The sequence below is a fragment of the Phyllobates terribilis genome, unplaced genomic scaffold (assembly GCF_046119375.1).
Source record: "Phyllobates terribilis strain yellow unplaced genomic scaffold, ASM4611937v1 Scaffold_2__4_contigs__length_985480577, whole genome shotgun sequence".
In the NCBI taxonomy this organism is placed as follows: Eukaryota; Metazoa; Chordata; class Amphibia; order Anura; family Dendrobatidae; genus Phyllobates; species Phyllobates terribilis.
This window is the reverse complement of record NW_027362762.1, coordinates 698,082,358-698,090,502: the sequence shown is the minus strand read 5'-3', so window position 1 is coordinate 698,090,502 and position 8,145 is coordinate 698,082,358. Positions and strand designations below refer to the sequence as shown.

The 8,145-nt window shown below is 37.5% G+C and overlaps 1 long non-coding RNA gene across 1 annotated transcript in view; it reads left to right on the top strand.

The window, feature by feature from the left end:
- Positions 1-751: 751 nt before the first annotated feature.
- Positions 752-8,145, top strand: part of LOC141252943 (uncharacterized) — a 47,007-nt gene continuing 39,613 nt past the window's right edge. The window contains exons 1-2 of the long non-coding RNA XR_012314161.1: positions 752-896; positions 1,466-1,560. This is a non-coding gene — a long non-coding RNA (uncharacterized lncRNA). The remainder of the gene's footprint in view (positions 897-1,465; positions 1,561-8,145) is intronic.

Here is an 8,145-nt window from a genome sequence, read left to right as displayed (position 1 = left end):
CATAATTTATACACATTATTGAAAAAATCAAGGTCAAAGTGCTACTTATATAGCTGCTTCATTCAACAGGTAAAAACATTTTTAACCCTATATATTGGTAGGACCGGGTGGAATTTCAGAGCAAAGTGTAAGGCTGTTTTCATACATATGATTTATGGTCTGAGTATGGATGGTGATGTACGCACTGATTAAGATCCTGACCTGAACTCAACAACCTCAAATATGGCTATGAGGTCTGTACTTCACGGCCCATGACCATGAAACATAGATGTGTGAAATTGGCCTTAGTGTGGTTCATCTATAAACTCCTCCTGACACTTCTCTACAGATCCTGTACTGCAGGGAGAGAGGTAGTTTTTTGAATGGTGATCCAGGATTAATATATTTTTTTAGTGTGCCTCCAAATAACAATAAAACTTATGATATACATTATATAGATTAGTATGTTATTAGTTCCCATAATGTATTAGTCATCAGTTTAATCTTTTCTCCAGATTGACATTGATGTGTCACTCCTGTCATTATGCCGGGACCGGACTTCAAACCTTGTGCCCAAATAATCAGTATGATAAGCAATGTAGCTATTTATGTTCAGGGATATCTGCATTCGAGGAATCTCTAATCTAAAATGTATTTAAGTTATAAGACTTGTACCCCTTTCTCTTCAGAACAGAACCAAGACTTTTACCTGACTGTGTAGGCACTCAGAGTATGGAAACAACAAAGCAAGATAGAGTTACATTCAAGGGTAGGATTACTGAATCTGAGTCTTGGTGGAGTCAAACACATGTTGTTCTTCAGTCTACTACTTAACTAGATTCGTGTCAGAGCTCTGAAAAGCCTTAATGTAAATATTTTGTGGGTCACATTTCCAGAAAACCCAAGATTAGAACCAGGTAAGTGTCCCTATTATCAGTGCTTACAATTAACAATGTTTGACCAGTTTCAATATGATAACCTTGGATTACTGCTTATTGGTTATTTAGTTTAACGTTAACATAGATAGATATGTGATATATACAGTATATCTACATGTGTGTGTATGTTTATATATATATATACTTATATGTATATATATATATATATGTATTTTTTTGTATTTATGCATATATATAGATACAGATATATACAAGATATTTTACGAACAGGAACAGACATAGGTCTAGAAATAGGGCTAAACCAAGGATTTTACTTTGTAATTAATTTAATTTATTTTATTTTATTCTACTTTCTATTACAAAACTGTAATATCTCATATTAAAAAATGTCCGTACTAGCTGTGATTAATTAGTTTTATACTTATTGAGGCCAAACATATTTTTTTTTTTGTTTTTGACCACTACATGGACTTATATTGTTGCTTAATATGATTTTACTGTTGTTTTTATACATTAGAATTATTTTTTAGAATAACCTCAGCGGCAAATAGTAATGTTTTGAAATATTGTTTCAATTACTTTTCTAGATGTGCAATATGTAAATTTGCAAGCATTAAACTGAAAAATATATGAATAGTGAAATCCTGGTTATCTGACAAGGCTTATTGTACAATTATTACAGGTAAGGGAAATATAAGAAGCCATCTAAACTTCTAATTTGTTAACTCTCCGTTTATAAATACTAGCTACAATGACTACAGTATAACTTAGATATCATAGATCATAGAGACACTGCTTGATTAACCCCTTTCCCACTGTATTCCATTGCTTGGGCGGATTTCTCCTTAGACATGTCATAATTCTTCCTATTATGTAAGGTAATCCTATTTTACTTGGCTGTGCACAGACACTTCCACAGCTCCAATGTAACACTGATGGATTAGTATTCCACCATCATTCAGAGTATATATTGAATGTTGTATCAGGATTCCCTTGACAGAACGATTATTGGTATTAAAACCTTTTTTTAAATAAATGCCTTAACATATGCAGTTTATATATATACGTTTTACTAATGCTAAAATACGAGAATATTCATGTACTATGAGAAAAGCTTTAATCATTTCTAATACATTGGTAAGTAAAATGTGCCCATAGTATAGTTTCTATTTCTGCGCAGATTAATTGACGTATAGAATAAAATGGATTTCTTAGGATAAGTGCCTAACTATAATATGTCTTTAATGTGGCATTTAATATGTAAGTGTTATATTTGCATATTGGATGGTTTCTGTATTTAGCATTGTTATCTTTTAAAGGGAACCTGTCCCTAAATTGTCTCAATTTAGTCTCTAATAATCACAATATGGGTACAGATTTCTCTAATCTGAATTAGGGGTTTTATGTGCCAGACTAAAGCTGCAGCATTTGAAAAATGAAATTTTATTCTGCCATGTTACATATGCTAATGCGGAGCAGCTAGTCCAGCAGGATATTTCGTCCTGCCTCACATCTTCTAATCATGCTCCTCTAGTCAAGACTGGAGCCTCCATACTGTACTTTACTAGTTTATATAATTTTCTAGATAGTTTAATTTCAAGGGTCAGACCAAGGTTTCTTTTGTGTGTATTAGTTGTATATGATTGGTCGTTCTATGATAGATAGATAGATAGATAGATAGATAATAGATATATAGATAGATAGATAGATAAATGGATAGATAGAAAATAGATATATGGATAGATAGATAGATATAGATAGATAGATAGATAAAGTAGCAATATACAAATTTCATATTTGAAAAGGGTGCCGGACCAGCAGCCTCCATGTACATATGAAAAAGGCTCACAAATTGAAGAGCCGAAACGATAAGCATACATGGGTGAATAAAGATCTGCCATTTTTTTAATATAGATATATTTTATTATATTTTTGAAACAATATTTAAAGTCGTCATTATAATAGATCTATGATGTATGTGTCTTTTTTAATAGGTTACTTCTGGCTATTAATGTTGAGGCCCCATTCTAAATGAAGAATTTGAGGGCTTTTTTGCTGTATGTAAGGTTAAATGCATTTATGGAAGTTACTGCATGGGTTTTACATGTCCAATTATCTATTTCATTTAGAAAAGAGAGAAAACATTAATTTGTTTCTTTGTTTTCAGTGGAAGGATAGGATATCCTTCTTATGTTAATAATAACTGATTATACCAGTAAGTAAGTGGGAAAACTGCAACCAGTGATTAGCTGCAGCAGTCACGTGCCTTTACAGTATGTCTGTGCTGTCAGGGCTCCCTGTTGAGTAGTTCATCTTTAGTAGAAGGCAACTGAAGATCAATGAAATTAAAATAGCTTAACTTTACTAAATATGACTGAACATAGGGTGGCACAAGCAGTTGATTTCTTTCACTTTAAGAGACACAATATGCCCAATGGTTTCAATGAGCAGAAGCTGCTGTTCACTTTACAGTGGTCATGTCCAGGACCCAGTTACTTCAGAACTGCCTCAATAGTCAATCCCTTTCTTGTTTCTACCAACCAGGCCACATTTCATAGAACACTGCTTCTACCTAATAATCTACCTAATCAGGCCCTAACCTCTAGGACTCAGACCCTGTCAACCTCTTCAATAGCCTTATTCTTCTTTGACTAATCACTGAACTTCACGTGCCTGACCCCACTGCTCTGGAACACTAATACCACCATGCCTTTCATGGACAACTTTGCTTAGTCTGTTGTACCACAAAACTGAATTTCCAAGCTTCACCTTAGATCTTCTGGTAATAGAGTCCCCACTACAGCTTCTTTCTAGTTCCCATAGAACTGGAGACCCACAGGGCTGATTGGACCCAGCTATAGGATCTTCTGAGTTAAAATCAGTGTCACTCAACTCTCCCCAGGTCTCTCCGGGCTGACATTATCTCTACAGACACCGCAGACTGAGACTGTCAACCAGCCACAGTGTTACAACGTCTTCCCAACCAATCATTAGTAGGCTAACTGCTAAGCATCCAGTCCACCACCACTACTAAAATCCAAACCACCAGCAGATTCTGGCACCTCAAGCTTCCCAGGCGGAGCAAGCGTTAGTCTTAACTTCCTCAAAGTGTAATTGAAGATGAATTTTCTCTTAAAACCCCTGATTGCTCCTCCCAGCAGCCCCTATAATATCCTGGGGTGCACATCATGTCACACATCTCTTCATCACCACCTGGCTAATTCTACACTTTCTTCACTATGTACCTTTGTGGCTAGCTGCAGCAGTATTGCAAGATGGCACCACACAATATCCCAGCCTGATGTTTTGCAACTTGTAAAGAATTAAATATCAAAAAAAGAGGAACACATAGACTACTGTGTTACCATACAGATAAATCAAACCTACAAATGATAACACAGCAAAATTTCCAAATAAGTACATAATTTATTGAATACCAAACTACATACTAACATACACTATATGTGGGAAACACCAACACACTGGGTCAAAGGTATTAATAAGACTATCATTCTGTAGAAATTCATATATAATAGCAACTCAACCCAAGAAAGAGGCAAAAATTAAAATATGGCAGCTGAGCAAATTAGCATACAACCTCGTCAAAGCCCTCAGAAAGGCGAAACGCGCATTGGGAGTTTGTTTGGGACATACTCATTGAATACAATATGTTACTTTAATCTGTTGTGGTTGTTTGCACTGTGGTCTGCAGTTTCCTATGCACCTAGGCACTTTATCTTACACCATGCATTGCTAGCTATATTTATTATGTATTGTCACTTTACTTTTTGATATATAAATCATTTATGTTTGTTAATTTGCCCATTTGTTATACTACCTTTTCTCTTCTGGGTTCAGCTGCTATTATAAATTTTTACAGCATTTGCTGCGCTTATTTGCATTGTAGCTTGCTGTATCCCATGCACCTGGGCAATTACATTACACTACGTATTGCTGGCTATATTTATTATGTATTGTCATTTTATTTATTGGAACATAAATTGTTAATGCATGCTAATTTGCCCAGCTGCCATGTTATAATTTTTTCCTCTTTCTTGGGTTGAGCTGCTATTATATATGAATTTCTACAGAATCATGATAGTCTTATTAATACCTTTGACCAACTGTGTTGGTGTTTCCCACATATAGTCTTTTCCCCTGTTGGATTCTTTGCTTTTTATTAATTTGGTGTATGTCAACTTGTAAAGAAGCAACATTAAAGAAGCAATAACGACTTTCCACAAAAGAATTTGTATTATGTACAGGCAGAAACAAATAACTTACAGAGCAGTGATTTGTTCTGTTACTGTTTTAATTAAAATCATAGATGCAATACATAGGTGTGCATTCACACTGTGGCCATTTTTCAGACAGAACCGACTATAAGGCTAAGTGCCCACGATGCAGAAATGCTCTGGATGTGCGTTGTCAAGCGCTTTCCAAGCGATTTTAGCATCACTTGGAAAGTGCTTGACAACTTGGTCACACTATATAAATTCATGCAATATAGTGTGAGGCTATGTGCCCACGATGCAGAAATGAAGCAGAAAATTTCTGCAGCATTTCTGCATCTCCCTGGCAGAAAAAACGCATGCAGATTGTGCATGCGTTTTTCCTGCAGAATACATGCGGATTCACATGCTTACCCACATGCGTTAACGCATGTGTTTCCGCATGCGGACTGACAAGCACTTTCCAGGCGATAGCATCACTTGGAAAGTGCTTGACAACTAGGTCACACTATATAAATCCATGCAAAAGGCATGGATTTATATAGTGTGACCGTAAAAATCCAAAAATAAAGCTATACTTACCCCCGATCCCCCGCCGCGTGTGCTGTCGCGCTCGTCCTGGCTTCTTCCGGGTTGCCGGCATCTCGCGAGACAGCCTGCGGTCACATGACCGCGACGTCATCTCAGGTCCTGGAAGGTAAGCGCTGCAGGGGCCGCCGGACAGGTGAATATAAACTTTATTTATTATTTTATTATTTTTTTTACAGGTACAATGGTACCCAGGTCTGGATGAGAGTCTTCTCTCCTCCAGAACTGGGTACCATCTGCACATAGAGACGCATAGAAGCCGCTTGTACAAATGTACAGACACGGATTCTATGCGTCTCAATGCAAGTCAATGGCGGCAAAATTAATGAACATGCTGCGGATTTATTTGCGCTGCAGAAACGCTGCGGAAAAATCCGCAGCATGTGCATTGACATTGCGGAATGCCATTGGGGACCATGGGGTGCAGATTACCATGCGTTTTTGAGGCGTTTCCGCTGCCGGAATTCCGCAGCATAAACACATGAAAAACGCATCGTGTGCACGCAGCCTGACCAAGTTAGTTAAAAAAAAGCTAAAAATGGTAAAAAAAACCCCAAAACATTATACTCACCTTCCGATGACCCCCGGTCTCCTTATCCAATGCGTCCGGTCTCCCTGGTGTCTCGCGGTTGTGTAAAAGGACCTTCCATGACGTCATTTAGTCATGTGACAGGTCACGCAACCGCCGACGTCAGCGGTTGCGTGACTCGTCACATGACTAAATGACATCATGGCAGGTCCTTTTAGACCATCGCAAGCTGCCGGAGAGCCAGAATGCATCACTATGGAGACCGGGGGCCATCAGAAGGTAAGTATGATGTTTTTTTTTATTTTAAATTCATTTTTTTACAGGTACTATGGTCCCCGGGTCTAGATGAGAGTCTCCTCTTCTCCAGACCCGGGTACCATACGCACATTGAATCGCTTAATATCCGCATGTGCACATGTAGTCATGCGGATATTGCGATTCAATGCAAGTCAATGGCGGCAAAAACGCAAAATAATTGGTAGTGCTGCGGATTTTTCAGCAATGATAATCCGCAGGGGAAATTTCCGCAGCATGTGCACAGCACATGCGGATTATCATTGGGGAACATTGCAGACCCTCTACCAAGCGTTTTTTAAGAGTTTCTGTGACGGAATTGCCGCTGTAGAAACGCTTAAAAAACGCATAGTGGGCACACAGCCTATAATGGCCACTGTGTGAATGCACACCAATGCGTTGAACTTATACAAATGTATGCTCTGAGCAATGCCTCTGGTTGTTGTCCTTGCAGTCTTGTCCCGCCAAGTGACCACAGATGAGGAAGAAGCAGACCAAGTTTATACCTTAAAGAGGATCAGTCACCAAATATTTGCTACTTAATCTGAAAGAAACATGATGTAGAGACAGTGACCATAATTCCAGGAATATTTACTTACTGAGCTTCTTGCTTCAGTTTTGATAAAATCCCAATTTTATCTGCGGCAGATGTATCAGTTCTCTGAATGCTGAGCCCTGTAAAACTCCGCTCGCATCGCTGATTGGCAGCTTTCTGTGTACACTGTGCATAGGCAGAAAGTTGCCAATTAGTGGTGGGGGCGAGGTTATTCAGAGCTCATGAATATGGAGGACTATATGGCAGTAAATTTACTAGTCCTCTACAATTAATCTTCTAATAAAACAATGATTTTTGTCAAAACTTCAGCAAGCAGCGAAATAACACATCAAGATCTCTGTCTCTGTTATGTTGCTCTTAAATTAAGTAGCAAAACATCTAGTGGCAGATTCCCTTTCAGTTTTTCAGTTCTTCAATTAGTCTAGGAAGAAGGGCCTAGGGAAAAAAAGAGAAGTTGCTTGGCTGGGCATTTTATTTATGTCAATATTCACTTAAATTGATGTAATTGTATTTGTCATACACAGTACACTAAGTCAACCTAGTTGATTATTCTGGCATTGATGAAGCTGACAGGTAATAGATCAGGTTGGGTTTGAGTTAGTAACTCAGAGGTTGACCTTAATTGTTAATTTTTTTATATTATTGTGGCTAGTGTTATCTTCCTGATAATATATTTTTTACTCATCTTATTGTTTTCAAAATGGACAAGAAGGCCATTTTCTTAGCTTGAACCAGTTTCGTAGTCCTTCAGTAAGGAAGAACAAAATGAGGAAATTTCCTGTCCTATTGTTCAAATGGACGAAAAGTATGTGGTAGAAGCCTATTTTCAGTTTTTTATTGGCATTGAAGCAACAAGACCACTCTTGACATTTTATTAATGATCACAGTGAACAGGAGGAAGCTAATCATTAACATTTGGCTATTTCATAACAGAAGATGTTCCAGAATATTATCATTTATTTGCTAAAAAAGAAAAATGAAGCTGACAGGTACAGCTCCTCATTATTCAAGCAATGCATACAGATGGCTGCAGATGCAAATCAAAGAGCTCCAGTCATCTAGATATTT